The 23,624-nt window shown below is 40.1% G+C and overlaps 1 long non-coding RNA gene across 1 annotated transcript in view; it reads left to right on the plus strand.

Annotated features, from left to right (window-relative positions):
* Nucleotides 1-22,956, plus strand: part of LOC310894559 — a 36,780-nt gene extending 13,824 nt beyond the window's left edge. Inside the window, exon 3 of the long non-coding RNA XR_014580005.1 lies at nucleotides 20,385-22,956. This is a non-coding gene — a long non-coding RNA (uncharacterized lncRNA). The remainder of the gene's footprint in view (nucleotides 1-20,384) is intronic.
* The last annotated feature ends 668 nt before the right edge of the window (nucleotides 22,957-23,624 follow it).

Below are 23,624 nucleotides of genomic sequence, written 5' to 3' on the forward strand. Positions count from 1 at the left end.
ACAAATGGCAAAAATAGCTGGTGAATGGTACAAACCACCTCAATAATATTAAAAAGAACAATATAAGTATAATGAAATTCCACCTCCTTGCATAGTCCTCAACATATGTCTGCTTCTCTTTACCTCCAATCATCTCTTCATTTGTTAGGGAGATAGTAAAAGACATATGCTAGAGATAATAAACCTACACCATCCAGTTCCCTGAGATACATTGCTGGAGTAATGACTGGGTTAAATTTCCATAATATTTTCTGGGTCATTCAGAGCAGTGCATTTATATCCCATAAACCCATGTTAGTAATACAGTTGTCTCATAGAGTGTATTCATTGCCTTGTGGATTGTTTTATAAAAAAACTGTTTTCAAAATTTCATTGGTTTCTGACACTGAATTAGGGATTCCTCTCAAAATCTTTTGCTATTCAGAAATGGAAAGTAGTTGCAAATGGAGTTGTCTATGGGAGAGCAAGAGTTGTTGGTATTAAAGAATTTTGTAGTTTTTAAAAAATATATCACTAAAAAGCCATGTCATAGTCATTGTAACATTCCACCAAAAGTTGCAGGATTCTATCACATTTTAAATGAGACTGGTTTTCTTGTTCAAAAATCCTTTCTGCTTTGAAATGTTTTGTAAATATATAAGTAGATGGTTATTGAAAATAAAAGATTTCAGATTTCTCTGTAGTTTAAGGGCTCAAAGAACATTGCTCTTCAATTAGAAATAAGAGCTTTTTCATCAAAACAAGATATATTTTGCTCCCCTCCCCTCATCTATCTCTAATTGGTATCAAATACTGTGTCAATATTTAATTGTAATCTGTTAATGCTGGCCTGATTCATTCAGTTACATATAGCTACTACAGCTGTGCCATCTTGTGGTCTGCACAAAACTTGGAAGGTTTTGTGGATTGGGAATTTATCAAAAGTGAAACAACTTGTCATCACTTTGGGGACCTTCACTACAAGAAAGATACTGAGTTAGTGGGACGCGTTCAGAGAAGTGCAACGAAGCTGGTGAAGAGACTGGAAAACAAGAGTTACAAGGATTGACTGAGGGAATTGGGATTGTTTAATATGGAGAAGAGGAGGGGAGACCTCATCGCTCTCTATTATAACTGCGTGAGAGGAGGTTGCAGTGAGGAGGGAGTTGGTTTCCTTTCTCAGGTGACAACTGATAGGACATGAGGAAACAGCCTCAAGTTGCACCAGGGGAGGTTTGGATTGGACATTAGGAAGAATTTCTTCACAGAAAGGATGATTATGCATTGGAATGAGCTGCCCAGGGAAGTAGTGGAGTCCCCTTCTCTGGGGGTATTTAAGAGATGTGTGGATGTGGTGCTTAGGGACATGGTTTAGTGGTTGACTTGGAAGTGTTGATGCTTGGACTTGATGATCTTAAGGGGCTTTTACAGCCTTAATGATTCTGTAATCAACCACAGGCAAGAAAGCACAAATTAAATGGTACACTCCTGAGCAATACTTCAAGTGCTTTGTTAAGAGAATCCTTCACAGACAGATATATGACCAAAGTTTCAGGTCAGCAGGATCCTTGCTTGGTGTGCAGGGAGATCAAGTGTTGTCATTGTGACAACCTGCTTTTTTTTTTTTTTTTCTCCTGAACCACTATTTATTTTATTAACATATCCTGTGCTACTGTGGTTCAGCTTAGGTTGGATCTGAATGTTGGCTGAAGTTACTTAGCATCGTCTCCTTGCTCTTCAGCTCTTCAGGCTGTTCTTTTTTTTTTTTTTTAGGACTAGCAGCAGCTGAGTCTACAGGGGCTAAACTGAGTTTTTGATTCCAATTTCGCTTATAACTGCAGAGCAAAGAAATTGCCTATTTGGGTGTAGGAATGGCTTTTTAATTTCAATGTAGTAACCTGTGCTTAGAGAGGATCTTCTCTCCTTAAGAAGAGAAGAGGTGGTTTAACTTACCGTCAGAAATTTTGGTCTTCCTTGGGTTTCTATGTGGCCAGCTGCAAATTAGAAATACCTTATGGCTTCTTTTTCCTCCTCTAGCATGGCAGTGTTCAAGGTGGGACTTTTATATGCTGATTACATGCTGTCCTGAAATTGCATAAGCTTTTATTTGCCTCTACTTGGAGACAACCTGGCTTGTTGATGGTTGGAAATCTTTCCCTGTTTTCTAGCCTAAACATATTCATGGCCAGTTTATACCCATATATTACCATGTCAGCTAAAAAGTCTTTTTCCTTGCTGAAGTTTGGTCTTGATAGTTTTACAGAGAATAATTGCTTCTTCTTCCAACCTTGATTTTGCTGGACTAACCAAGCTAGATGCTTGAGTGTTCCTCTCATTAAGAGAAGCTGTCAGCTCTCTTGTCCTGTCTGTATTCTCTGCACTGGTTCAGGTTTGCTCCTCTTTTTTAAAGCAAGGGACAAGGATTTTATGCTATCTTCCAGAAAGAGCTTACACGGAAAATGCCTTTCCATGTTTCTTCCTCTTTGCTAGAAGTAGCTCAGACAATACTTTCTAGGTATCTTTGCCTCTTTAAATATGCATCCCAAAAGATGAATTCCTGGTCTGTAACAAAAATCCTGGTGTAGGTCCAAAGGACATGATTTTACAATATATTTGATGGAAATTCATTGCACTGCTGTGACTCCATGCCCTAAGGTCCTCCATTACTCCTGAATGATACTGCAGTCTGCTGTTTTGTCACATCTGTAATCTTAATTAGAAATAAAGTTTTAAGGGTAAGAATGAAAGCCGTATCTCTGTGTTCATTATTAGCCTCCATCCAACACAGGAACCAATTTTCTTTATCAATTCAAAGTTGACCTAGCAGTGCTATCAGCTGGATTTAGGACAATAGGTTTTGCTGTGTTTGTGCAGTCCTGTGGAGCTCTTCTGAAAATGTCCATGTTGAAAATGTCCATGTTTGAGGACAGCGGGAAGCATTGCCACTCCTGCACTTGCTGGGTACAGGAGCACTCCACAGAGCACTTGCAGCCCAGGTGAGGATTCCCCAGGGAGGAAGGGAAGGGGCTTGCTATTCCAGCTCCCATGGCTGGGTGACACAGCCCAGGGTCCAAGCCAGCATTGCATTTGTTTGCTGAGCAGCCCTAGAGTATCTGCTAAATAATAACCCAGGCACCTCTACACAGGAGAAGTATAAGTACTGTTATAGATGAGTGAACCCACTACAAATCCTTGGGGATCTCTACCACTAACCTCCTTCCAGTATAGTTATTTTCCTTTCAGCAGAATCAGATTGTCATTTTTCCTCTTCCAAACCACATTCACTTTTATAGTTCTTTTATGAGTTCCTTTCCCATTCTTCTAGCAGACATGGTCCCATGCGGCATTGTATTAAATGTTTTCCTAAAGTTCAGATAGATGAGATCTGCATTCCCTATGCAGATCTGTTTGCACATCAAAGAAGCTTAGTCTGGCATGATCTACCATTGGTAAACACATGCTGCCTTTGATCTCATTTTCTATTAACCTCCATGAGCTAAAATGATAATAAAATGATGTGCAGTGTTTCTAACTAGAAATCAGAGTTCCCATGAGTCTCATTTTTATTTCTACTTTAATGGTTTCCTTTTGTTCCCTTCACTCTTGCTTTTATATTCATGAGTATCAGTGTGAGGATAAACAAATATACATATCGTGTTCCTGAAAAGCAGGGGATTAACAGCTGGGCTGCTGAACACCATTAAACTACAGATCAGGTACAGCACAGGCTGCAGCCGCAGGAATTGTGCTCCCATCTGCTGCAGATTGCACTAGAGAAGTTTGGACAGAAATATTGGGGGTCTAGAAATAAGGACAGAAATGTAGGGTCTGGATGACAGCATCTGCAACAGCAAGAGACTGGATAGCTTGCAGGCTGAGCTCAACAGCCGTACACCAACTTGGTCACAAATAATCAATGGAATTTGGGCTAGGTCCGTCCTGCCTGTGGGGTGCCACTGCAGCGTATGGGCTTGTACTGAACTTTGTCCCTTGGGAAGTATCCAGCTGTCCCCCAGCCACAGAAACAAGCTCTCTGCCGCTTATGGGCCACACTATCAAGTCTCTGAAGAGCATGTGGTTCTCAGATTTTTCTTGTAGTCTACTCAAATCTTGGATATCAGTTATTTTTGCTCGTCTCTGTTGTAGTTTTGCTGTAAAAAGCATATGAAATCAAGCTGTTTTCAGCTTAAGAGCAGAATGACCCAGGCTGCAGGAATGCTCTGGTCTTCCATCTAAACTCTAATCTGCCATGGGAGGATTGCTCTTCTTTTAATTTAGATTTTATTTGTTACACTGCAGCTTAATACTGTCTAAGTGAAAGCTTTAGGGAATTTTCTCCAGTCTGCCCTAATTAAAGTGCTAGAACAGCGTATTTTCAGCAAATGTGCCTTATTCTGGCTCTCAACCAGAGATGTTGAATGGAATATTTGAGTAATCTTTCCAACTTTCCACATTAGAGTGTTTGCTCAGAACTAGACAAGTAAATAATCAAACATGCTTGTGAATAATGCATTTGACGAGATTTGTAATACATTAAAATTACATTGACAAATACTCAGATCATTCTCCCTTAAAATTTAGAAGGAACAAGGTACTTATTTCACCTTTTTTTGAAAACAGAGTTTACAAATCTCTAATTTATATTTAAAAGTATAAATATGGTGCCTATATTAATTTTAATTATCTTTGAGCTTATTATTTTTAAATAAAAATCAGAATTGTGATCGTTTAGCAGCACAAAAGTGGTTTGAATAATATAACTTATTTATTGGCTTTGTCATTCCCAGTGAGTGTCTGAAACTGAACACTTCAGAAGAAATTCTGAATCTTACCTATCAAGTCATTAAAATAAGATTTAAAGCAGTGCAAAGCTAGCCTCATGTTCCCATCTGCATGACATTCAGCAGGTTTTTTTACTCTTTAGAAAGCCATGGTGCACAGAAAGAGATTTACCAGTCACATCTGGTTCCCATCTGATATTCTTTTCTTTCTCTCCATTTTGCATTTATATTTCTACCACTGGAAGGACATGAAAAGGTTAGATCAGAGCAGTGGAAATAAAATGCATACATGTACAAGCTCCATTTGCACAATGAGCATTGTCCACACTGTGCCTTTCTCACAGATAAGGATTTGGGATTCAAAGTATTTGAGGTATATTTGACTAAACTATGAAAGCAATGAACAGGTTTATGACTTAATATACCTGCTAATGAATGATCAAACAATGTCTGCAAACAACAAATTAAAGCAGGGAAAGCACTGCACTCTCTGTTGTCCATATGAAGACAAGGATGTGGACTGTTTGTAGAAGCTGGCACAGTCTGCTGGATGCTTCTCTCTTCTTAGTGACACAGTGTGTTCAGTTGGGTTATCTTTAATAACTCAAAGCTGTTGGCTCCTGATTCTTTTTCTCAAGGTAGAAAGTGAGTAAATTATCAGGAAAGATTACAAGGAGGGAGCTTCTATTCCGGTGAATGTAAGAGGGAAGTCTGTGAAGGATGCAATGCACAAAAAAAAAGCTAAGGAAGTGCAAGATCTGTCTTTACTCAGCACTTGATTTTCCAATGTGAATATTCTTAGACTATTCCAGTTTCTTGGCTGAGAGGGGATTTAGTGTCTGCCACCCCCGTATAGATGAGAAAGTTTGTGGAGGTGTATGGCATGTATTTTTGTTTTTTTTTTTCCTTTTTTTACTATTTTCAGGATCCCAGCTGGTGCCACTTTAATCTATAACAGACAAGATCCTCACAGGATCAAGACGTTGGTCCAGAGAAGTCTCCTCATTCATCTGGGTGTGCAGGCCTGTTATACCCATGCCGGCTTGCTTCCTACAGATGTTTGTTCTCCATGCTTTGCAAAGTATTACAGTATCATAGAACTGTAGAATGGTTTGGATTAGAAGGTCCCTTTTATGGTGCCCTTAAAGCCCACCCAGTTCCAGCCCCCTGCCATGGACAGGGACACCTCCCACCAGCCCAGGTTGCCCAAAGCCCCATCCAGCCTGGCCTTGAGCACCTCCAGGGATGGGGCATCCACAGCTTCTCTGGGCAGCCTGTGCCAGGGCCTCACCGCCCTATGCGTGAAGAATTCCTTCCAAATATCTAGTCTAAATCTACTCTCTTTTAGTTTAAAGACATTCCCCCTTGTCTTATCCCTACAATGCCTGACCAAGAGTCCCTCCCCAGCTTTCCTGTAGACCTCCTTTAGGCACTGGAAGGCCGCTGGCTGAAAAACCCCAACTCCCTCAGCCTGTCTTCCTAGGAGAGATGTTACAGCCCCTTGGTCATCTTCGTGGCCTCCTCTGGGCTCATTATAACAGCCCCACACCCTTCTTGTGCTGGGGGCCCCAGAGCTGAACACAGGGCTCCAGGTGGGGTCTCACAAGAGCAGAGCAGAGGGGACAATCACCTCCCTCGCCCTGTTGCCTTTGATGCAGCCCAGGAAACAATAGTACTGACCATCCTGGTCCTGACCATCCTGCCTACTTGCTCAGTAAATGTATATGGAAAACAGGAGTCTGCCTGGGAGATGGCGCAAACCGGAGGATCATCTACACTGAATTTAGTGATAGCTGGTGTATGAGTTATGTAAATGTCCTTTCACATCTTGTACAATAAAATGGCTTTTTGGGGCAGAGCCCTTAACTCCCAGCATAGACTTAAGAGACAGCATAGAGTTACTGTCCCATTTTGCTTTTTGTGAGATCCTGGGAATAACTCTTCTGCCAACTCTGGACTATTTCAAGAAAGGTCAGTGGTGTGCCTGCAGAAGATGAAGATCCTGGACTCCAGCCAGATCTTACTCACCTCACTGAATTGGTGACATGCCAGTGCTGCAAAGGGAGTGTACATCCTCTCCTCCACCCTAGGACAACGTGTACTATTTACTAAGTAAGTGCCACATGCATGGACAGAGGGTGTCAGTTCCCATATTACAAACAGTGATTCAGCCACTGCTTGTACTAGCGTCCTCCTCCGGTGGGTAAGCCACGATGTTTGCAGAGTGCGTGCTCTGTCTGATCATATCTTCACAGCAAAGGTCAGATGTCCATGTGTGTGTTCAGTAATAAATGCCTGTGATTTCTAGCAATTCAGCCTTGATTCTTGTGTTGGTATTTGTTTTCCACTTGTCTCATTCCTGTCCTTCAGAACAGATGTTGGGTCTGAATCTACCCCAAACAGCCCAGCAAACATTTGTCAGTTTTTACCTTTGACTCTTTCCTGCTCGCAAATCTTTTGCTTTGAATCCCTTTGGCCCTATTGCACCCGGCCTGCATCTATGGCTGAACATTATTTCTTACATTTTTTCTCTGTCTTCAGGACTAAAGGAAATCTCATCGACTTCATTTGCAAGAGCAGACAGTGAAATTACACAACCAGTCCCTAGTGCTACTTCATCCTCTCTCTAATTCTGTATTGCCCAAAAGAGAACCAAATAATTTTTTCACCCTGTTCTAAGCACACCCACTCTCTAGAAAGCTTTCCCTGTTAATTGAGAGACTGTCTGTGTATTTTGCAACTTCAAGCCTTATTCTTCCCTCCTAATTTCTCAGTTAATCTTCTTTTTCTAATCTACCAGTTTTCTGTGATCGTCTCTCACAAAGCAAGAGGGCCTCATTTAGTAAAAACTTGCTTCCAACATACAGAGTTATATTTAAAACTGAGGTGAACTGTAGATTTACAGAATTTACTGTTATAGCTTGGCATCAATATTTAACCCTTAGACAATCTTCAAAGTATAAAATGCCATAAACATAGAGCTGTAGTGCCTGTGTTGTAATACACTTTTGTACTGGCAGATGGAGTAAGAGACTCATACCCGGAAAAAGTGGTAGTGGTGGTGGCAGAAATGTCTGTGTTCAACACTTGTACAATCGAATGTCATATGAACAGAGTTTAGAAAAGAAAGAATGAAACTGAAAAAGTAAAAAATTGACTGCAGGAAAATTTCTCTCTTGGGAAATGGAAATTTGTTAAAAACTGAAACTTCTGAAAAATGCTTTGGTTTTCATGAAATGATAAAATGAAAATAATTGACAAGTGTTTTAATAATGTCTGTGTGCTTAATTTGGATCTTTTCTAGAACAAATTTTCAGTGTTTGAAATTCAAAGCTATTTACTAATTAGTTATCTTAGGAAAATGCATTTGAATTTTCCTAAAACGGCATCTCCTCCAGAAACTTGCATTTTAAGAAACTATAAAAAGTTCCCATTCTGAATGAGAACATCATTCAGAGTCAGAATTTTCCTACAAATTCCAATTGTTGAGCCTCTGAAAATAACTGGAATGATGCTATCACAAAAGTAATCTGAGAGTTTCAGTGGAGACAATAAGAATGTTTAGAAATCAAGTCCAAGGCTGGTGAATAGGTAGTCACATTCTTCCACTGATTCTGCTAGTGTAACATCGTATGGAAAGGATAATTATTTTTTTTTTCCTTTGGATCTGATTACTAAATTACAAGATCCTGATGTGAACTCTTACAGATGCCCACATTTCAAAGAGATACTCATTCGAAATGTATTTTCAGAGTTAATTTGTTCTTTACTCAACAAGCATGCTGACACAAAATACGAAGTTATAAAATAATGAAATTCAATAACGAATTAACTACCTGAAAAGATATAGTTATATTCTGAAAACCCTAAAGGAGTTTGTAGGAAAAAAAATGCATTGTGGGAAAATTTCTTATAACAAATGCTCACTTTGTAAGCAAAATATTGCTCATAAGGGTACTGACTTCCTAGGAAATGACAAGTCATTTTCTTGCTGATCTAAACTTAATATTGATGTTAATCTAGATCTGTACTGTTGCAAGTGATGACTGAACCCAACTATTTGGTCTTTATTTTAACTCTGGGGACCTACACCTCACAGAAATGTGCTGGTGTTAAACAGTGCATATCATAGAATCACAGAATCACAGACTGGCCTGGGTTGGAAGGGACCTTAAAGCCCACCTAGTTCCAAACCCCCTGCCATGGGCAGGGATGCCTCCCACTAGATCAGGTTGCCCAGAGCCTCATCTAACCTGGTCTTGAACACCACCAGGGATGGGGCATCCACAGCTTCTCTGGGCAGCCTGTGCCAGGGCCTCACCACCCTCTGAGTGAAGAATTTCCTCCTAAATTCTAATCTAAATCTCCCCTCTTTTAGTTTAAAACCATTCCTCCTTGTCCTGTCATTATCTGATTGAGCAAAGAGTCGCTCTCCATCTTTTTTATAAGCCCCCTTTAAGTACTGAAAAGCCACAGTGAGCTCCCCCTGGAGCCTTCTCATCTGTAGCCTGAACAGCCCCCGCTCTCTCAGCCTTTCTTTGTAGGAGACGTGCTCCAGCCCCTTGATCATCTTTGTAACCCTCCTCTGGACCCATTCTAACAGCCCCACATCCTTTTTGTGCTGGGGGCCCCAGACCTGGATGCAGCACTCCAGGTGGGGCCTCACAAGGGCAGAGCAGAGGGGCGCAAACACCTCCCTCCACCTGATGGCCACTCCTCTGTTGATGCACCCCAGGATGCAGTTGCCCTTCTGGGCTGCAAGTGCTCACTGCTGGCTCATGTTGAGCTTTTCTTCGACTGCAGGGCTGCTCTCATTGAGTTCTTCGCCCAGTCTGTACTCATGTCTGGGATTGCCCTGGCCAAGGTGCAGCACCCTGCACTTGGACTTGTTGAGCCTCATTACGTTCATGTGGGCCCAGTTCTCAAGCTTTTCCAGGTCCCTTTGGATGCCATCCCTTCCTTCTGGTGTATCAACTGCACCACTCAGCTTGGTGTCATCTGAAAACTTGCGGAGGGTGCACTCGATCCCTCTGTCTATGTCATCAATGAAGTTAGTAAATAGTAGTGGTCCCAGCAATATTTGTTAATGGTTTCACCAGTGGAGTACATCACAGGGACACACATCAGAGATAGGCATTTCATTGTATGTCTTACAGCCCACAGGTCACTTCTGTCCCCTGCATCGTTGGTTAAAACCTCTGCACTTGGAAATCTGCTGATTCCAGGAACTTTACTGATAGTTCATGAGGCAGAGTAAAACGCTGCCTAGTTCTGCTGCTTACATAGTTTTACCAAATGAAGGTAAAGCTTTGCTTTGTTTCCAAAACAAGCCAATTCAAGCAAAGCTATACAGAGGAAGGGTATGGTTAGTCTCTGATGAGAGTTGCACAAATTTTATTTGGGTTAGCCCATTGCCAGTTATATTACAACCATGTGATAAAAACAATTACTTTTTCATTATCAAGATGGTGACTGACTATTCATTATTACACATTGTACATATTACATATGTACTATATTACACTCTATATATACAGTGCATTACATATATACCGTACATATATACTGTAATATGTGTACAAGTACATATACATTTTATACATAAGATGTATTATATAGCATTTACTTTTGTTACTGGGAATTGCATGGCTGGATAATGTTTTTCTGTTGCTCTGATCACCTCACCTCACCATTCTTTGAGACGTCATGCCAACACAGGCCCTCCTTCCTCTCTGCATAAGTTTCAAGCTGTTTTTGCATCTGTGCATGGCCCTGTGTCACTTCATTCCTTCCAAAAACTTTGCTACTGTTATTCTTTTTCATAGCCACTTAGAACAGCATAAGGAGAGTACTGCTTACTAAAAGGTTTTCTCCAAATGGCCTATTTTTGGGGCAGCAGTTCTAGTTTTAGCCAGAATTCTGGATCCAAGTACAAGTCTTTGTTTTGATTTTGTACTTCAGAAATAGCAGTCAGAGGTGTCCTTGGTGCTTATGAAGTGCTTTCCACAAACAAACTCTTCCCTTTCCTCCTTATTCTCCTGCCCTCTTCCTTTCCCAGGTCCCACTGGCAAGTCCTTTGAATATGTATGCAATGTAATTAGTACTAATTAATATCTCCGTCTTTGATTTGAAGGATGAAAATGGTTCTTGATAACAGAAGGAAGAGAATATGGGTAAGAATCATTTCATCTAGAAGATGGGGTCTGAGATTGGGGATGGAAAAACACCCATCCCTGTGGCGGACTGTATGAGGTTGTTTGGGAAAGCCAGGTCAGAGCTGATGAGAAGATATTCTGATTCACTGGCAAGATCTCTTGCAGATAAGTCATCATATTTTTGAAACACTGTAGTTTAGCAGAGTATGAACTTGGTAGCTGTTGACAATTAAAAGAATAGAAAACAAGAATTCAGACTTCCTTGTTGTACAGACAATTTTTGCCATCAAAGCAGGAGAGATATTTCTATTTCTCTCTTTTCCTCTGTGTTTATATTGCAGGAATTAGAGTTTATAAATTCTCAAACTGTCCATAAATGCTAAAAAATGCTCCCTTGTATGGCTCAGCAGAGGTTCTGAGAAAAAAAAAAAAAAAAAAAAAAAGCAGTGGTGAAAAGCCATTTGATGCACATTTGTTGGCACAACAGTAAAATGAACAACAGTATACCTGGAAATATCTTCTGTGAGCACGGAAACAGCTTCAATACTGTCCACTTCACTGAGAATTTCATACTTAATCAGTGACAAAATTACAGATTTATTCATTTTCTGCCTTGCTAAAGAAACCATAAAGGCTTGAGCTTCCTCTCATTTGGCTGTCCTGTGAGATTTGCTCTGCCAGTCCTTCTCAGCTGAGCAGTTCCCAAAGCCCCACATGTTCATGGGCCAGAAATCCCGGTCTCTTGTAGGCTTCAGATGCACTTGGAAGTGCTTACAAACCCATTGCTGAGTATTTTGAGTATTTCTCAAAGCCTACTCTCCTGTCATTTGATTTATGCTTTCCCTTTCCAGTGTCCATTCTCACAAAGAGTCAAGCTTAATAATTTATTTTTGGTAAACAGTAAAGAGAATATTCCAGGTGTTGAACAACCTGAACTAATCAGATTATTTTAAATATAAATAGCAACAAAATCTAAATCAAACATCAGTGTATCTTTTATTGGACGTTCTGTGTTTGTACTGCTCTTTCTCTCAGACTTTCCAGCTCTGACTATTCCTATTTTCTTTTACTTTAGTCCCTAGCTCTAAAGCTGGTTATTGAAAGTTTTCTATTCTATACAAAGTTATAATGCTGAATTATAACTACCGAGAAAGCTTACACAGGGGTAAACTTTCTCAAAAGTGTCTAGAGATAGGCAAGAGACTAAAGGTTTGTACCAAAATCTCATTCACGTTTCTCTCTGCTCCCAACAGCCCAAATCTCTCATGATAAGGGAGTTAAGGCTGCAAAATCCTAGTGTATTTTCCCACCTGTGCACCTGGCCCAATTCAATTAGAAGTTGAGCTCCACGAAGAGGTGAGTATCTGCACCCACTGCAGTGTACACACCCAGTCAAGGGCATCATAATGGACCCAAACAAGGGAATCACAATGGACATTTCAGTCTCCAAAGATCCAAAGTTGCTGGCCTGTGGGAGATCCATAGAGGATGTGTCCTTGATGAGGTCTTGGGCTCGTATTGTATACAACACAGCTAAAACCAAGACTTCATAAAGGGCAAAGACTAATAATATGCTCTCTGAGAAAATCTGACTGGCATGCTGATATAGTGAACACCACATGCGGACAGCCAGAATAAATTATGGTGGGACACAACAGCTCTGGCAGATTAATTTCACTCTGAGCCTCTTCTAAAAGGTATGCCTGCATCTTTCAATTGATTGACTTTTAATACTTTTAAAGGAGTCATACTGTGTGCTGTGTCTGTCACGAAAGTTGCAAAGGAGATGGCCTTCAAATTTATCTCTTGATTCTTGTCCAACTGTTAAACAAGTGTCTTTTTCCAGGACCTGCTCTGCACTGGCTAGCTAATAAAAGCTCAGGAAACAAAAGAATAATTTCCTGTTTTATTTTTAACCTATTCCATTACTGAATTAACGTCTTAATGATGATAACGTCATAACTTAATCTTATTTTTTTTCCTTTATTTTTGGATATGTTTTTAGCTGTACTGAAAAGTGATGTCCAAAACAAGCTCTCGGAAAATTCTCTTTTCCACTGCTGCCCTTTGCTAGAGCTGTACAAGATGTACAGGCTCTTTTGTATGACTGCTATAGTAGCCTTGCAGCCTCCAGCCAATTTTTACAAGTCATCTCCGTATTCTGGGGAGTTTATTTCAGTGTTACATTAGTAGTTCAGTACTAATTTTAGTCTGTTCCACACCAAAACAGGACTATGTAGTTCAATTCAGAAGGCGGATGAGATTATTTCCTTCGCAGGAGGCTCTGCTGTCTTAAAGCCTTGTTCAGGAAAAAAAAAAAAAAAGGTGAAGCAAAGCTGCAAGGTGTAATAACATTTCCAAATTTAATCTCTATGACTTAGAAAACTCAAAATAGGTTTGAGCACTTCTCTGTAAGTTTTAATTGCCCTGTTGCAGAAATATAGGAAATAAAGTGTAACTGCTGCAATAGGAGCACTAGTTGTGCTAGTTCAGAGTACGCAGAAATTTAATTAAAAAAATGGAAATGGAGAATCATATTGGGTGGTAATTTATACCTGAAAGGACTTCAATGAGGCTTAATGTGGTACAGCCCCTGCAGAGAGGAAGAACAGCGAAGTTCAGACATTTCCTGAGATCCCCCAAACGCAAAGGTCTGCTGGGGACTGGCTGACTGGCCTCCCTCCAGCATGGTTTTCTTCTAATGCTCATGCATGGTTGTCTTCTGCTCTGAGAGATCTTGGTTTTCAGTGTCTTCACCATTCTTTGGCACATTTTTCTCTTACTCAAGCTCTGAGATAAGAGAAATCTTGATTCTATTGTTTGTCCCCTCAGTAGACCAGATTTTCCTTCTTTTCTTCTCCTGGTAACGCAGATTCTGTTCCAGACCACGTAGTGGTGATCTTTGCCACAAACGTGCTGAATCTGCAAGGGTCTCATAACAGCAGGGCAACTTTCTCACTCTTTTGCAGACCTGCAGGCACATCAGTCCCCTGTTGCCACATCAAATGTCTCCCTCGTATTGTGCTGCTTTGAAATCACAGCTTCCTTCTCTGCTTAGGTTTCCAAACCACAGGGACAGCTGCATTCTGTGAAAGGGCAGGAAATAAGTGGAGAAATATTTTGTGGCTTCTTACACTTGCTTTGCACTGATCAAAATGCTGACATGTGGACGAGTAGTTTATTGTCCAGTTATACAGGGTATACATTCACTTTTTCCAAACTCAGGTGACCTACTCTATACTTTTCTTAACAAACTGCTTGAAAACAGCTGCTTTTAAGTTATCAGAAAGAAATGCAGGTTACACATGTGAACCTACTTTCTTGGGAGCTCTGGGTGAAATGTGAATCCCACACTTGTTTCCAGGGGTGGCAAGTGCAGACTGTTCCCTCTCACACAGAAAGAAGGGCCTTCTAGGCTCTGAAAATAGCCCTGTCAAAACTGTGCAGATCAACGTATATCATGAAGGCGTTAGGTGTTTGTGCTCCCCCCCCATAAAAAAAAAATAAAAAAGAGAGGAAAATAGAATGCTTTCTAAAACTCCCATTAAACTCTCATTTTGTTGAAGTTTCTCTCTTGTTTGCTTCCATGGGACTTCTGATTATTTTCCCAGCTTCAGTCAACCATACTCAACTCATCCAGTCATCACCATTGCCATGTAATTTCCCAGTGAGGTTAGCAACAGCAAGTTGCTGTAATGATAAATAATAAAAAAACAACCCTTTTATGATTTGGTTGTTGCTTATTTTCCCTAGTGAATACCAATAAAATAAAAAGAGGTCCCCTGAGCAGCACACCCGAGAAACTGGAATGCTTTTAAGTGTAACAGGTTAGAAGGGGCTCTTAGACAGAATGTCCAGCAGTCTTTGAAAATAATTCCTTTGGGAAAATTCTAAATAATTCTTCATAATTAGAAACTTTGTTACTTGCTGCAGTGGAATTAAAACTACTTTATTACGCCAGTTGTTGAAGCAGCCTTTTGTTACATTAAAGACTAGTAAGCCACCTGACTGGTGCTGTATTTCCTGGCTTTTCTGCTCATGCGAAACCACCAATGTCAAAGAGGATAACTTGTCCTAGAGCTGTCGTAATGCTCTATTGAATGAGATCAACTCTTCAGCTATGTAACTACTCGTTGCATAGTCTTTTTATTAACCTCCCTCCTTCATTTTGTTATCTGTTTAGGGAAAGAGTTGTCAGTGTGAGGACAACAGCCTGCAGGTAGGGCTTACTGGGAGAAGCAGGGTGGCAAGAGAGGGAGGGGGAACAGCTTGTGTGGCTCTTGTCCTTTGCCATCTCCCTTCCCATCCGTCCTTAGCTTCATCCTGCATGGCACACAAATTCAGATGCACAATGTGAAGGCTCACACACAGCCCAGTGCCCAGATCTGGATCAGGGTTGGATCCAGCCCTCCCTATGTTTGTTTTATATTGTTGAAATGATTTATTCATAGTTTATGTATTGTATCATAAAATATGTGATGAGAAAAGTGTAGCAGCAATGAAAAAAATATACTCTGATGAAATACTTTCTGCATATTTTCTAAGAGGCACACAGTGCAAATAAAGCCTTCTGGGAACATGAAGGAGAAGAAGAAGACTTGGAGCAGTCAGCATTGATTTACCAAGGCTAAATCAAACCTGACCAACTTGATTATCTTCAATGGACACCATCTGTGGTTTCTGAGAGAAAGGAACACCGACAAAGATAGGAAGGGGTTGCTTGAACTAAGCTAAGTAACATGCTAAATAAAGTCAAGACAAGAAAAAGTAAATGAATGCCTCATGGATTCCAAAGGGCAATGCAATGAATTGTTCCTGTATTTGGTGTGTCTGTAAAGGATAACTGCAAACAGCTTCTCGCATCTCTCAGGAAGCTACTGGGATTGACTTCATCACTACCCACTGAGTTTATGATCAGTTGTCTTAATTCTGAAACCATCTCCAAAGGTATTACCTAAGTCGGCTTTGTAGTCAGCTATTTAGTCAGCTTTTACCTTTGGCCAAATGGACAAGTGGGTATAGAAATAACAGGAAGCACCTGAAGGGTTGAAAGTTTAAAGTACATGACAAATTTTAAAGGAAGGTGCAACTAGGCAAACGTGAGGGAGAAATCACAAAAACTGAAGGTCTTACACAGACCCAAGATACTTGATCTCTGCAGGAGCTCAATACCTCACATCCAGTTTTCTCATTTCTTCATGGAACTGATCCATAATACTTTAATTTCTACCTCCGTGTAAGAAAGAAAGAAAGAAAAAAAAATCCAGGGAAAAAATAATAGCTACTGCAAAAGAAAAACAAACAAACAAACCAAATCCTAAATCTATTTAATGACATGCATGCAAATAAGAAAGGCATAATCCTCCTCCACACTTGCCAACCTCTATTAGCACATTAACCAAGTGTAAGCCGGACACGTAGTTTGCGTTTGTAACACAAAATGCATTGGAATTAGCAAAATAAATTGGATTGGGTGTTGACAGCTTGGGACATCTGCACGTGTGATGTCACTACCCCTGAGGGTAGCTGAGGTCCTGAGGGACAGCAAGTTAGTTTGCCCATGAATTCAGAGCAGAGGTAATTTACGTCTCTGTCATTGCTGGAGTGTGTGTCTAGATACAATCAAGAAAATGATTTAGGAGAAAATGGCTTACAACATCTGCTTTGTGAGGAAGTAAATGGTTTTGCAGCAATCCAGCAGTTCTTTTGGCACCTTGGACCAGTGATACATAAAACATTCATAACTTCATAGGTCAAGAAAAAAGGCACCACAGCCTCTTTCTTTTAACTGCAATATGTTATTGTGGAATGGAAATGCTCATAGGAGAGCATGCCATAGTCTTATTCCAGTCATAATTAGCAAGTAGCTTACTAGTTCCTTCAATAATACAATGTATTTCAGATTATCATGGCAGTATATATATTCGGTTTAGCAGTGTAACTTGGTCTGCTTTGTATTGAGGGATAATGCTGGCATCTCACATTGTAACTATTTGCTCAAATTATTAAAAGCGAATCCAAATACATTTTAGTGATTTTTCTTTTTTTTTTTCTTTCTTTTTTTTTTTTTTCCTATCAAATGATTGTTTTATGGATATTTTGTGCATTTTAGAGGAGGTGAGATTGGCTTTGTGCTTTAAAATGTAACTCTCATAGCAAATATTTTTTAAACAACATTCTTTTATGTCTTTCTAGATGTAAAACTAATCTGAGAGGGCCTACTGCACAAATAACAAAATTAGGAATGCTTCAGATTAAGGTAAATTTTGTACTGAAGTGGTGTGGATTTGCATTCAGGACCCATTAAAGAATTATATGTACATGTCTATGTAATGGCTCTTCAGTATTTCTGTTAGTACAAAATTAGTCCTGTCTCACAGACAATTATTATTACCACAAATAAGGAAGAGTGAAACTAGATTGTAATTAAAATAAATATATCTGGTTAGGTTATCCAGTTTCCAGTGTGGAATTTAACAGTGCCTCTGCTGTAAGGATGGAATGGCATCTCAGCTGGTCCTGGCTCAGGACTGGTGCCTGCTGTCCATCTGGCAGAAAAGTGATAAAGAAGCAACAGCTGCTAAGGGGCATGGAGAACTTAATTGGAAGAGCTATGCGTGCCTGAAGTAGCTGGTATAACTGCCTGAAGAAGTAATATATGCCTGCTACCCCATGGCCATAGGCAGAATGCCAGGAAGGAGACAGCGGAGGAAGGAAAACATAGAACCTCCCACTGTTACTGACTGGAAAGAGGAAATAAAGGATGTTGTTGAGCGTTACTACTGGGACCACACATCATGGTGAAAGCTAATATTTTCCTAAAGATGGAGCAGTATGATATATCTGTATATTACTAAAGAATGTTATTTCACAAAGGAATACAAACTAGAGTGTTTTCAGAATTTTTTAAACAAACTGACAGAAATATGAAGAAATTTGGAGGGAGCTTTCTTCTTGCACAAACTTATCATGGAATCATAGAATCATAGAATATCCCGAGTTGGAAGGGACCCACAAGGATCATCAAGTCCAACTCCTGGGTCCCCATAGGACCTCCTGAAAAAATCAGACCATGCATCCGAGAACGTTGTCCAAACACTTCTTGAACTCCAGCAGGCTTGGTGCCATGACCACTGCCCTGAGGAGCCTGTCCCAGTGCCCAACCACCCTCTGGGTGCAGAACCTTTCCCTAACCCCCAGCCTGACCCTCCCCTGTCCCAGCTCCATGCCGTTCCCTCGGGTCCTGTCGCTGTCCCCAGAGAGCAGAGCTCAGCGCCTGCCCCTCCGCTCCCCTCATGAGGGAGCTGCAGGCCGCCATGAGGCCTCCCCTCGGCCTGCTCTGCGCTGGGCTGAACAAACCAAGGGACCTCAGCCGCTCCTCATACGTCTTGCCCTCTAGAGCTTTCACCAACTTTACAACACTCATATGGACACTCTCTAATAGTTTTATGTCCTTCTGATGTTGTGGCACCCCAAACTGCACACAGTACTCAAGGTGAGGCCGCACAGCGCAGATCAGAGCAGGACAATCCCTTGACCAGCTAGCAATGCCATTCTTGATGCACCCCAGGATACAGCTGGCCCTCCTGGACACCAAGGCATGCTGCTGGCTCATGTTCAGCTTGCTGTCGACCAAAATCCCCAGATCCCTTTCCGTGGGGCTGATCTCCAGCATCTCATCCCCCAGTCCGTACACATAGCCAGGGTTGCCCAGGTGCAGAATCCTAAACTTTCTTTTGAAAGAAAAAATATATTCATCTTTGAACTTGTTAAGGAAAAGAACTCACAAAAATTAAATTTGTGTAATAGGAGAAAAGAACTACTGGGATTTCAAATCCCAGTTTTTGTACAAACTAACTTTGTGTCTAAATTAACCCCTCTGCCTTATTTCTATTTCTGTTTACAAGAAGTAAACCATCAAGCAAACGCATTACCTCCTACACAGAGGTTTTTTAAAGACAGCCGGGCCAGTGTTGGAGAAAGCTTTTAAGGTGCACTTTCAATGAAGAAGAAATTATCTCCCTAAATTAGGACTTGCTACAATGGGTCGTATAATAATTTGTGTTTCTTTGGGAGGAATAACGTGGAAAAACTGCATTTAGTGGCTGAGAACATCTTCCTGGGCTATCTTTGGTATGCTGCTGATGCGTTTATTTTCTAAAGGGGTAGCTGGGTATGCAGGCTGCCTATTTCGTTTGGTGACTTGGAAAGCACTTTAAAGCAGATTCATTCAAATGTATAATGTGCTTAATTTAATGCATGCATATTTTATAAAGGTAATTTTAAGTGCTCCAAGGGACAGATGGAGGCAATAAATCCAACAGTAAATGCTTATATAGTGTTTTGGGAAAGCAACATACAGGAAAGTCAGACAGTTGAAAGATTTGTTGTAGTCCAGTGGAAACTATTGAAGTTTGTTAAATAAAGATTGAGCAGCAATGGTGCAGACTGCTTAAAAATCCTACCAACCACCTACACTAACAAGGTCCAAGCCGAAGAAGAGAAGAGCTGTAAAGCACAGCAGTGGAAACCTCTGGATGTTTTCAAGTTTTGCGGAAGTCTGTGCCTGAACACGCCTATCAGTGACATGTAGCTTTTCTGTTTGTTTAGTAATGCTGTATCCAACTGTCTACAATTTTTATTTGAATTTTACTGGCTGCGGAAAGAGGGCAGACCAAAGTGCCTCCTTATACGACTAAAATTCATGTCATGTTAAGTCTTTGCAAGATCAGGTTTGGTGTCCATTTTTATTTTTTACTTTATTTTATCTAACAACATCATTTAAACCAGGTTTACTAAATAACCTTAGTTTAAACACATGCTTTCAGGTATCAGTGTTAAAGCAGTTTAAGTCAATCTTAGAATCAATAAGTAGTTTCAACATGTCATAAGGTTTTTTTAACACAGCTATTCCAGCCCTGTTGAGCTGAGTAAGAGGTGCAATTTGGGAGTGTTTGTTTTCAAAAGTCCAAATTGCCATGCACCTGGACTCCTACTTGCATAAGCTGTGTGCCCTATAGAGATCTGCTCTGTACACAGGTTTCATATTTTTCAAACACATTAATCTTAATTACTGTGTATAGGGTTGTCTCTTTCAGCCTTGCAGGTTCCTCCTCATTATGGAAAATCTGCCCTCAAGTACAGAAAAGGGCACATGGAGGGTGCCCTGGACAAAGTACTTTGGGGCTGGAGAGAGGGACACAGCCCCTGTCCCTCAGTGCTGTCTCTTGTAGCCTCTCATGTGTGACTCCATATAGAGTTACCAAAGAGCATTTCTGTGTTTTCAGCACCTTTTGTGACTTAAGGGAGATGGAAAAAAAAAAAAAAAAAAAAGAAAGAAAGAAAGGAAAAAACAAACCACAGCCGTTTTTCACATGGTTTACTATCAACATATTTTCTTTAAGTCCTGTTAGCTCTCTCTCACTCATCTATTAACCATATTGTTTGTATTCTATGTCTGTCTCCTAAGCTGCTTGATGTGGAGCACCTCTTAGGAGTTCCTGAGTGCTTGCTAAGCCTGCTGTGGACTACTGAATGCTTCAAAAGAAAGAGAGGACATTCCAAGCCTTTAACAAAATCTTTATTTTGAGCCTAATGGATTGCTGCTCTTTCAACTATGTGGTGTTCGTGATCCCAGCTGTTAGAGTAGCTGTGTGGACACCAGATCATAGAAAAAGCTGGCAAGAAGTGGTCTTCCACACTTTCCATGTCTCAGTCTCAGCACTTAAGAGGTGAGAACACTTACAAGAGACTGGGAACCATTTTCTGAACTCAGCCATAATCTGCCACTCCTCTGAACACAGCAGAGGAGGGTCAGGCTGCCTGCTGAACTCTGACTTACAGGGCTTCAAGTTAAAACGCTCTTTTGCATGGGGCTAGGACCATAATAATTAGAATGGGAAGCAAATGAGGCTTCAAACAGTTTTTTTTTTTTTCCACTGGTATCTAATGTAAAATATGAATGTACCCTCAGAGGAAGTTTGTACTCATTATTTTGTCTCGCTGGAAACTAAGGAAAACAAATAATTTAATAGATATACTACAACCAGGATTGTAAACATGTAAATTGATGTAACTGTGTTTTGTTGCAGTAACACTGCCTGATACAGTGTAATGCTTAGACAAGAAGCCATTGATTTTAGAAACTGGAAATTTTTCAATCCTCGTCCTTCTTCAGAGGCATAAAAAACAGCTCAATGCCTGCCGGCATTTACCACATTGTGGTTTCTCAGATAAAGGAATAACAACAAAGATGGGAAAGAGCTCCTTAAATTTTGCTACTTAAAAGCTAATTATAAATCAAGACAACATATAAAAAATAAATCCATTGAGCTTCTTTCTGATCTTTGACTGCTGCAACTGAGATCAATGGCCTGCTTTGTACCAGCAAACTCTTAAATATGTGTTTGTTTATCCAACCCACAAACTCAAATACGATGTTCTGCTTCAGTGCTGCCTTGAAACTAATGTTAAAGCTGCTTGACAAAGCTTAACAGGAAAAAGCTTAACGGGAAAACTCAGTCAAATATTACTGTGCTGTTAAGCCAGAATCTTTGGATCTTGGGTTAACCTTTAATGGTAAATACTTTTACAAAAATCAGTAGTCCAAAAATATAACGAGAAATTGACCTTCAATTGATAACCTGCTAGAACTATACCCTTGCCATGGAAACAGTGAAAATGCAGTCTATTTTTCTTTGCTTTGCAACTCAGTCTAGTATGTTTTGAAATGAGATAGATATATCTTTTACTTATGGGATTGAGTTAAAAGTGTTGCAGATGTATCAAAATGAATGTGATAGCTTGTTGCAACGAATGCTGCTAGAAAGCCATGGAAGCATGGGAATGTGGTACAAAGGATACGTTAACATTTCCATTTTCCTAAACTCCTCCCATTAAAAGTGTCCTGACTATGGTATGCATTTAGATATGTTTCTTCTTTTAGTTACTTTTAAGTGGAGAAGAGATTGTATGTAAGGAACCTCACCAAATTACTTTGCTAAAACAGTTACCTATTTAAGTATGCTTTGCTCACCGGGCGTTATTTCATGTCCTCTAAAATGCATTTTGAAAGAACACCTTCCAAGCAAAACAACATTTCTAAACATTAGCACTCTCAAGAACTGCATCAGGTATTCTGCTGCGTGAGAACATAGATTCCCTGTTTGTGGCCCCAGTTAAAGTAAATAATTCCATGGTTAACACTGTGAGGTACATCCCACTTCTGCGCAGTACAATTCAGGAAGACAGTATGAATATAATAAGGGTCTTTCTTCCACAGCTTACCACTTCCTAGGGCTGCCAATGCTAGCCTAGTCCTCAAGACCAGTTTCACGACTTCCAAACTTTTGGCTAGCTGCACTACATTACACCAACTGCCCCTGACTAATGGGGTCTTTTGGCAACAAAGCAGTCATCTCATGGGATGAAAAATAGGCGGAAGTTTCTTCTATAAACCTAAGGATATCCTTTTGTGAGAAAAAATCCCATGTGAGTCTTTAAGAAGAATTATTGTAAGTTTTCTGTTACTGAAACAGCTGAAAGCAGATATAAATGTACCAAGCATATTGCTGTATTTTTGCTTTATGTATAGCAAAGTTTTAGATTTCTCATTTACTCTTTCTCAGCTAGGATACTCTAAGGAATACTCTGTAAACCACCACAAATTTCCATACTACAAGTGAAATGGACTTGTTTAAGCTCTGGCACTATTTATATAATATCGAACACCAGAGTGATGTCTCAGAATCTTCCCTTCAGTGTAAATATGTCAGCACATTGCATAATGAATTTAATTTTCTTTCATGCCTATACATAGAGTTCTAAAAAAATCTGTTTGTAATGTGGGTGATTTTTTTTTGTTTTGTTTTTGTAAAATTGCTATATTAACCACGTTTTCTGTACAAACATATGAAAATGCATCAAGTTTCTGAATTATAGGAGTTTATGACAGTATATCAAATTATTGAATGTTTTTAACATGATTGTATGGCACTCAGCTGGGAGGCTGGGACTATAAATAAAGTAATAGTTTCAAGTCCTATATGTAGACACTTAATCAATCAAGCTGCAAAATAACAGTCTGGATTCCCACTCTACGGCTTAACAAATAGTACTCTCTATGGGCACATTCATTGAGTTTTATGGGTATTCTATTTTTTATGTTTATGTCTTTTATTTAAAAATTTAAATAACTCCATGTCAAAGCCATGCAAACTTTGCTATATCTTGATCAATATCTGTCCAAAAAACAAATGGATGATCCTAATGTGCTAATAGTGTTGTTTTTGTTCTTCCACCTCCTGTTCCTGACACAACTTCCAAACTATCACCTTTCACTGGATAACTAAAAAATCTCATATAAAGCTACATGATGGCTTTTTATCCTTTAGCATTATCCTTTAGCATAGTTCTCATTCACTGACAAAGCTGTGAATGCAAATGTAACATTCCTGCCAGAACAGGCTAAATCAGTGGTGCCCAGCCTGGAGCCTGTGGACCTACTTTGGTCTACCAGAATACCTCCTCTGGTCATAGCTTGCTCCTTGTTAATATTTTCCCCCAACTCTTTGCAACTCGTCCTCTGTTAAACAGCAAAATCTGCCTTGCCTGCATGAGCAAAGTGTGTGCTCCTTCCTCCACGTGGACGTGGAGGACAAATGACAAGGAACACTGCAGATAAGATGGAGGTACTTCTGGTGACAAAATC

The sequence above is a fragment of the Anser anser genome (assembly GCF_964211835.1).
Source record: "Anser anser genome assembly, chromosome: 2".
Classification (NCBI taxonomy): domain Eukaryota; kingdom Metazoa; phylum Chordata; class Aves; order Anseriformes; family Anatidae; genus Anser; species Anser anser.